The sequence below is a fragment of the Accipiter gentilis genome, chromosome W (assembly GCF_929443795.1).
Source record: "Accipiter gentilis chromosome W, bAccGen1.1, whole genome shotgun sequence".
NCBI classification, from domain to species: domain Eukaryota; kingdom Metazoa; phylum Chordata; class Aves; order Accipitriformes; family Accipitridae; genus Astur; species Astur gentilis.
This window is the reverse complement of record NC_064918.1, coordinates 27,611,684-27,618,914: the sequence shown is the minus strand read 5'-3', so window position 1 is coordinate 27,618,914 and position 7,231 is coordinate 27,611,684. Positions and strand designations below refer to the sequence as shown.

The 7,231-nt window shown below is 44.4% G+C and overlaps 1 long non-coding RNA gene across 1 annotated transcript; it reads left to right on the top strand.

Annotated features, from left to right (window-relative positions):
• Positions 1-277: 277 nt before the first annotated feature.
• LOC126035529 (uncharacterized) lies at positions 278-4,391 on the top strand. Its single transcript, XR_007504971.1, has 3 exons — positions 278-686; positions 2,710-2,810; positions 4,369-4,391. It is a non-coding gene; the product is annotated as an uncharacterized LOC126035529 (long non-coding RNA).
• The last annotated feature ends 2,840 nt before the right edge of the window (positions 4,392-7,231 follow it).

Sequence of the window (7,231 nt, the reverse complement as noted above, 5' to 3'; positions counted from 1 at the left end):
TGAAAAAGGACATGGGCCTGTGGAAAAGTTGTGCGAGCAGAGTTCTGTGTGAAAGAATGTCAGTTTGAGCAACAAGACTAGGCCTTGGCTGAAAATAGCTGGCTTTACTGATATTGGGAGAAAAACAACAGCTGGTCTCGCTGTTATCAGGAGAAAGACAGGGACGGTGTGACCTTGGCATAACTTCACAAGTAACTTTTGAAGAAGATCTCATGAGAAAGTTACTGAACACGCGTAGCTGCAAATCACAAGTGGGTGTGTTTTAGTAATGAATAAACATTAGCAATGTACCAATCATATTAGGACTAGTAGGCATAATTATCGCAAACTGTATAAATATGAGCTATCCGTGCAAATAAAGTTGAATCACTTCTATCACTCATATTGGGTCGACTTATGTGCATTCCTCCGCCGCTCCAACAAATGGTGCCCGAACGGGGACTGAAGAAAGGGGAATTGGAGCGACGGACACTGAGAAGCACTGGTAGCAGCGACCGGGGGGCAAAAGATTAACCGAACGCTGATCGTCTTGGTTGGTGTGTTAACTCTCGTGCCTGGACCGTCCAAAAGGGGTTCACCGTCAGTGAGGGCTACTGGAAAAAGGCTGCAAAGACTTTTTAACCGAGGTGCCTTAATCAAGGTAGCACCAAGGAGTATCGAGAAGACGGCCGGCAATGGATCAAGAGGTAGCCCTAAAATTATTACAGTGCTTTTTAGAAAAGCGGGGGGTAAATTGCGTTAAGCAAGTTTTGGGATTAGTTGCTTTAGGTCGTGTTAAGGGATGCTTTAAGAATCCGGATTTATTATTTGAGGAGAGTGAATGGCGTAGATTAGGAGACGTATTATGGGATATGGTAATTGACGATGATAAATCGGCTAAAAAACTAATGAAGCAAGGACAGAAACCTTTCAATTAGTGTGGGTACAGCTTTTGAGCTTAGTACCTGGAAAGCTATCGGAACCTCCCTATGGGATGAAATCAGTGATGGGTCTAAAGAAGTTAAAGATCTTGCAACTTTATGGAAATTGATTAAGACAACTCTGTAAGAAATTAAAGCAGATCGTAAAGCGTCTGCGTCTGCTTTTGCTGCTCTCTCTCTTCAACCGCAAGCGAAAGGGAAAAGCGGGGAGAAAAACATAATGCAGCGAGAGAGACTTTTTGGAACTTGTTCGCCTGCTCTTGTGCCCTTGACTTCTGCTCCACTCCCTGGGACTGCCGATATTAATCAGCCATCCGACAGTTCCCAGGCCTCCCTAACCGTACGATTAAAGGAAACCCTACAGAATCAGGGAGTGGGTAAAAATCTGCCTACGAAAAACCAGCCCTCAGATACCACCGTTCAACATGAACAAATTATACCTAGCTTACACCCTGATTCAAATAGTGCAAACAAGGACTTGGCTACTCTAATAATAGAACAAAAAGAGACAATGTTAGAATTGTTAAAGGAAATGCAAAAAAGAGATGGGGAAACCAACCACACCCGTGATAGATGCGGAGTCGCTTGTAATAGCCGCTGCAGAAGAAAGGCAGAGACATTGGAGGGGTGTAATAACAGATGCCATTATAGAAGGGACTATGCTCTAAGCATTCCCAGTTATTGCATCAAATGGACAGAAAAAATGGGAGGTGTTTGACTGGAAGGTCATTGAGAAATTAAGGAATGCTGTGAGTCAGTACGGAATCAAATCTGCGTTAACTCACCAAATACTGCAATTCATTTTTTCTGCTGATACGCTGATACCTCAAGATATTAAACAGCTAGCACAGTTGATTTTGACTCTCGCCCGAATGTTAGTGTTTTTCTGGCAGTGGGAGAAGCTCTGTGATAGGGAACAAGCAACATCACGACAACAAACAGATCCCCTATGGGGAGTAACCACGCAGATGCCGATGGGTACTGGACCCTTCGCATCAGGGAACGCTCAGTTACAATGTATCACTGAGGTTCATCATCTATCACAGATCTTGGCGTATCAAGCTTTTCTTACCATACCAGACAATATGTACAGTCATGCTTTTACCCAGGTGAAACAGGAGAATACAATTTATGACCACCCTGACATGAACGAGGGCATGAAAGAAAACATGTTCAAAATACTTGCTTTTGAAAATGCTACTGAAAAGACACGCAAAGCATTGTGTAATTTGCCGAAAAATGCAGACGTCGTTGATATGATAGAATACATGGATCGATCAGTGGACTCACAGAAAGTAGCCTATGCTGCCACAGCTCTCCAAGGAGCTACAAAGAAACACAAGGCCAGTAAGACACCCTTGATCAAGTGTTCTAGCTGTGGCAAACGTGGACACATTAGGAGCAAATGTACAGTTACTGCTAACAGTAAGTGCTGCAACAAGTGTAAGAAAGATAACCATACCACCAAGAATATAGGAAGAAGGGAAACTTTACACCGACCGCGAAGGCCCCTCGCGCAACGACACGAATGCAAGGGGCTTGAGCTGCCAGCCCTCAGGCAGCCTCGCAACCACCAGATCCGCCACCGCAGGAAGCTCCGGAGTGGATGTGGAAACTGCAGTCAACATAAAGGGACCATTGGGGTTTGGACTTAGTGCATTTTTAATGGGGCAATCTTCAACAGCTCTAGAAGGAATTCTGGTGCTCCCAGGGCTTATTGATGCAGATTATTGTGGGACTGTGAAAATTATGATTCATGTTTTAATCCCTCCTGTTTCTATTCGTAAAGGTACCAGAATAGCACAATTAGTTCCATTCAGGTCGTGTGTTCCGAACCCAGGTGAAGTACAACGTGGAGATGGTGGATTCGGCTCCACAGGGAAACCGCAGGTATACTTTGCCATGGACACAACAAGAGGTAAACCAGAAAAGGTAGTGCAATTGGAAGGGCCCGATGGAGTTGTTGTCAAGAAACCAAAGACAATCAGTACAGGAGCTGATGTTATGGTTATTTCACGATGCATTTGGCCTCCATCATGGCCATCGATCAATCCAAACTTTGGTATTGCAGGGATAGGGGGCACACAAGCCACCTTAGTAAGTCAGCTACCGATTACATTTGTGTTCCCCGATGGTGAACACATTACGACGTGTCCGTATGTCATGACTACCCCAACTGAATTGTTTGGCCTCGTAGGCCATGATTTATTGAGCCAAATGAAGGCAATGTTAGTGACGCATCCTTTTTAGGAGCGGTCACTGAGGGGTAGCCGATTCTGAAATTTAACTGGAAAACAGATGAGCCTGTTTGGATTGATCAGCAGCTGCTAAATTCTGAAAGGCTGCTAATAATACAAGGGTTAGTTGAGGACCAGTTGAGAGCGGGACAAGTTGTTCCTTCTACTAGTCCATGGAATACATCAATATTTACCATTCCCAAGAAAAGTGGGAAATGGAGACTGTTACATGATTTCAGAGCTGTGAATGCGGTGATGGACAGTATGGGAGCCCTGCAGCCAGGTTTGCCGTCTCCAGTTATGCTTCCAGAAGAATGGGATTTGTTAATTATAAATCTAAAAGATTGCACCCAGATGGCGCTGAACGGTTCGCCTTTGCGGTACCATCGATTAACAAGGCAGAACCCTATAAGAGATACCATTGGGTCGTGTTACCGCAAGGAATGCGCAATTCCCCCACGATGTGTCAGGTGTATGTGGCCTGGGCATCAGAGCCTGTAAGAAAGCAGTTTCCTCAGTAACTTGCCACAGGATGAGATTTTAACTCAATTGCAGGACATCTTAAGCCATCGTGGAGTAATAATCACTCCTGAAAAGGTGCAAAAGGCAGCACCTTGGAAGTATTTGGGGTGGCACATAGATGTTAGCAGTGTTAAACCTCAGAAGGTTCAAATAACATGAGAAATTTCAATGTTACATGATGTCCAGAAGCTTGTGGGAGATATCCAGTGGGTGTGGAATCTTTGCGGTATCACTAATGGCAATATGACCCCTCTGGTAGAACTCTTGGGTATGAGAACACTGTGCAGATGAGAAACGGGAAATGACAGAGCTGACCAATTGGTGGCAGCACCACGGAAGCCTCCTCCAGGGAATCGTTTTCAACAAAGCACAGCAATCACATGCGTTCTTGCACCAACCCGCTAGGATGTTAACAAAGCAATTTGACTTACCACTTACTGACGCCCAAGGTATCTTTAAAGCATGCCCCGATTGTCAAAAGGAAGGGCTGGGCTTGGGCCGTGGGGTTAACCGACGAGGTCTTTTGCCATTGCATTTGTGGCAAATGGATGTCACCCATGTCACGTGGTTTGGTGCAAAGCGTTCTGTGCATGTGGGTATTGATACCTATCCTGCTGCCATGTGGGCCACGGCACGAACTGGAGAAAAGGCCTTACATATTGAATGACATCTTCACGCTTCTTTTGCAGTACTGGGTGTGCCTAAAGAAATTAAGATGGACAACGGCCCAGCCTATGGTTCTACACGATTTGCTCGATTTTGTAATTTGTGGGGAATTCACTACGGTACCGGTATTCCACATCTTCCCACAGGACAGGCTATTGTCGAATGGGCCAACCAAACCCTAAAAGAACATGCTGCAAAAACAAAAAGGGGGGAACCCAGGGCTTACTCCCAGAGGAACGATTGGCCAAAGCCTTATTTGTGCTAAATTATCTTAGATTGACAGGTGATCACAAAGACCCACCAATGGTAGTGCATCATGTTCTTTTACAGGCAGAAAGGACGCAACAAAGTACAGGAATCATGGTAATGTATAAGGACCCAGAATCCGGGAAATGGTGCGGATCAGCAGAAGTAAAACTTACTGGGAGATCCCGGCTAAGTGGGTCAAGCCATGGCTTCGCACTGATGCTGGACCCAGAATTGTCCCAATGGCAACTGGCACGGCACCGGCGGGTGCTGGAGCCACTGATCCGACAGATTCTAACTAATAGAGTATTACTAGCGGACACCGAGTCCTTCAGAGAGGTTTTTAGAACAGCGTGCCTTATTGTATATAGAACTTTTTTTAGGAATAAAGTGTGTTAAGCATAATTTGATTAAACATAGCGTGATTACGGGAAGACAGTGTGGGGTAAATGTAAATGTTAGTTAAAGCCAAAATCATGGGTAAGATCTATTTCCATTAATAACCTGGGAACGAGTTTGATTGTGTTTCCACAGATACAGGCCCACGACGGACTCCTGTTCGGTTTGCGCGACCATCATCATCTGAAGCATCATAGATGATGTGGCAATATGAATACCACCTCAGCCAAAAACTAATGTATGGGTCACCTTGGCTAACATAACAGGTCAAGATTCTCTGCGCATCGCAACTGTATCGTAAAGCCCACGAACCAATAGACAAGATGGCTATGACTCGTGCAGCGCGCCTGGCCAGCGAGCGCATGCGTCATAGATTGCAACCGAGGCGGACTTTTGGCACCCGCTGGCCACGTGTGCTAAAACCCATTCCTCTGCAAATGTATAAATACCGGGATTTTCCGAAGAAAATCGGGCTGGTGTACGGTGAGGCCATCGTTGCCTCTGTGGGGACGCCCACGGAAAGCTGGCACCTACCGATTGCTGGGCTGAGTTCGTGGAGCAAGATGGCACAAGAATGTATGGATGGTTCATTTTCCTCATAGTCCTCATGGTCTGGGTCATTAGGGGTAACAGGTTGGCTCAAAGAATTATGGGCATTATTGTAGTTACTGTGATTGTAGCTATTGTAATAGTTTTACCTTGTTCAGCTTATTAAGGAAAATGGCATCCCAAGTTATTAAGTAAGCCTGGATTGCTCAAAAACAAAAAGAGGGAGAAAGATTTAAACAGAGACCTACAGTGGATTCGACCTTGTTGTGGTATTACAAATACAGACTTACAGCCGCTGCTGGATTTATTGAGGGGCAGCGATAGCTTAACTTCTACAAGACAACTAAGTGCACCGGGACGGCAAGCCTTGACAGCAATTGGACAAAAAATCACATCCTCCATGTCTGGCAGATACGTTCCTGATTTACCCATAAATTTGAAACCTTATGCTGAGATTGATATGGAACACACTGACTGTAGTAAGCAGCATGACAGTGACACCGGTGATTGATCCACATCGGTTAACGCCATGGGACAGTAAGAATGTTTGGGTGTCACTAGCTAAAGCTATTAATCAAACCTCTTTTTGTGTGCTTATGTATTTTATTAGGTATAATGTTGTTTTTACTGTGTTTAATTAATTGTGTTCACAGATCTTTGCAAAGGGCAATACAGCAGGTGTTAAAATTTTACCTCAATCTATTCACAAACAGATAAATTGGCTGAAGAAACATACACAAAGGTCCAGCAAGAAACTAATTGGTTTGATGGGGTGTTACAGTCAATATTCGGTGGGATAACACCATGGCTAATGTCATTGATTAAGGAAGCCTTACGATGGCTGGGTATATTGATATTAATCTGTGTAATAGTTAGAATTGCGTATGGGTACATGATGAGAGGAGTCTCAAAGCTGACACACCAAGCTCTACTCGCACAAAAAGAAAAAGGGGGAATTGTTGGGAAGTGGCTTGCTGAAAAAGGACATGGGCCTGTGGAAAAGTTGTGCGAGCAGAGTTCTGTGTGAAAGGATGTCAGTTTGAGCAACAAGACTAGGCCTTGGCTGAAAATAGCTGGCTTTACTGATATTGGGAGAAAAACAACAGCTGGTCTCGCTGTTATCAGGAGAAAGACAGGGACGGTGTGACCTTGGCATAACTTCACAAGTAACTTTTGAAGAAGATCTCATGAGAAAGTTACTGAACACGCGTAGCTGCAAATCACAAGTGGGTGTGTTTTAGTAATGAATAAACATTAGCAATGTACCAATCATATTAGGACTAGTAGGCATAATTATCGCAAACTGTATAAATATGAGCTATCCGTGCAAATAAAGTTGAATCACTTCTATCACTCATATTGGGTCGACTTATGTGCATTCCTCCGCCGCTCCAACAGAGGCCAAATGCATCGTGAAATAATCGTAGCATCAGCTCCTGTATTGATTGTCATCGGTTTCTTGACGATAACTCCATCAGGCCCTTCCAATTGCACTACCTTTTCTGGTTTACCTCTTGTTTTGTCCATGGCAAAGTATACCTGTGGTTTCCCTGCAGAGCTGAATCCACCATCTCCACGTTGTACTTCACCTGGGTTCGGAACACACGACCTGAATGGAACTAATTGTGCTATTCTGGTACCTTTACGAATAGAACAGGAGGGATTAAAACATGAATCATAATTTTTCACAGT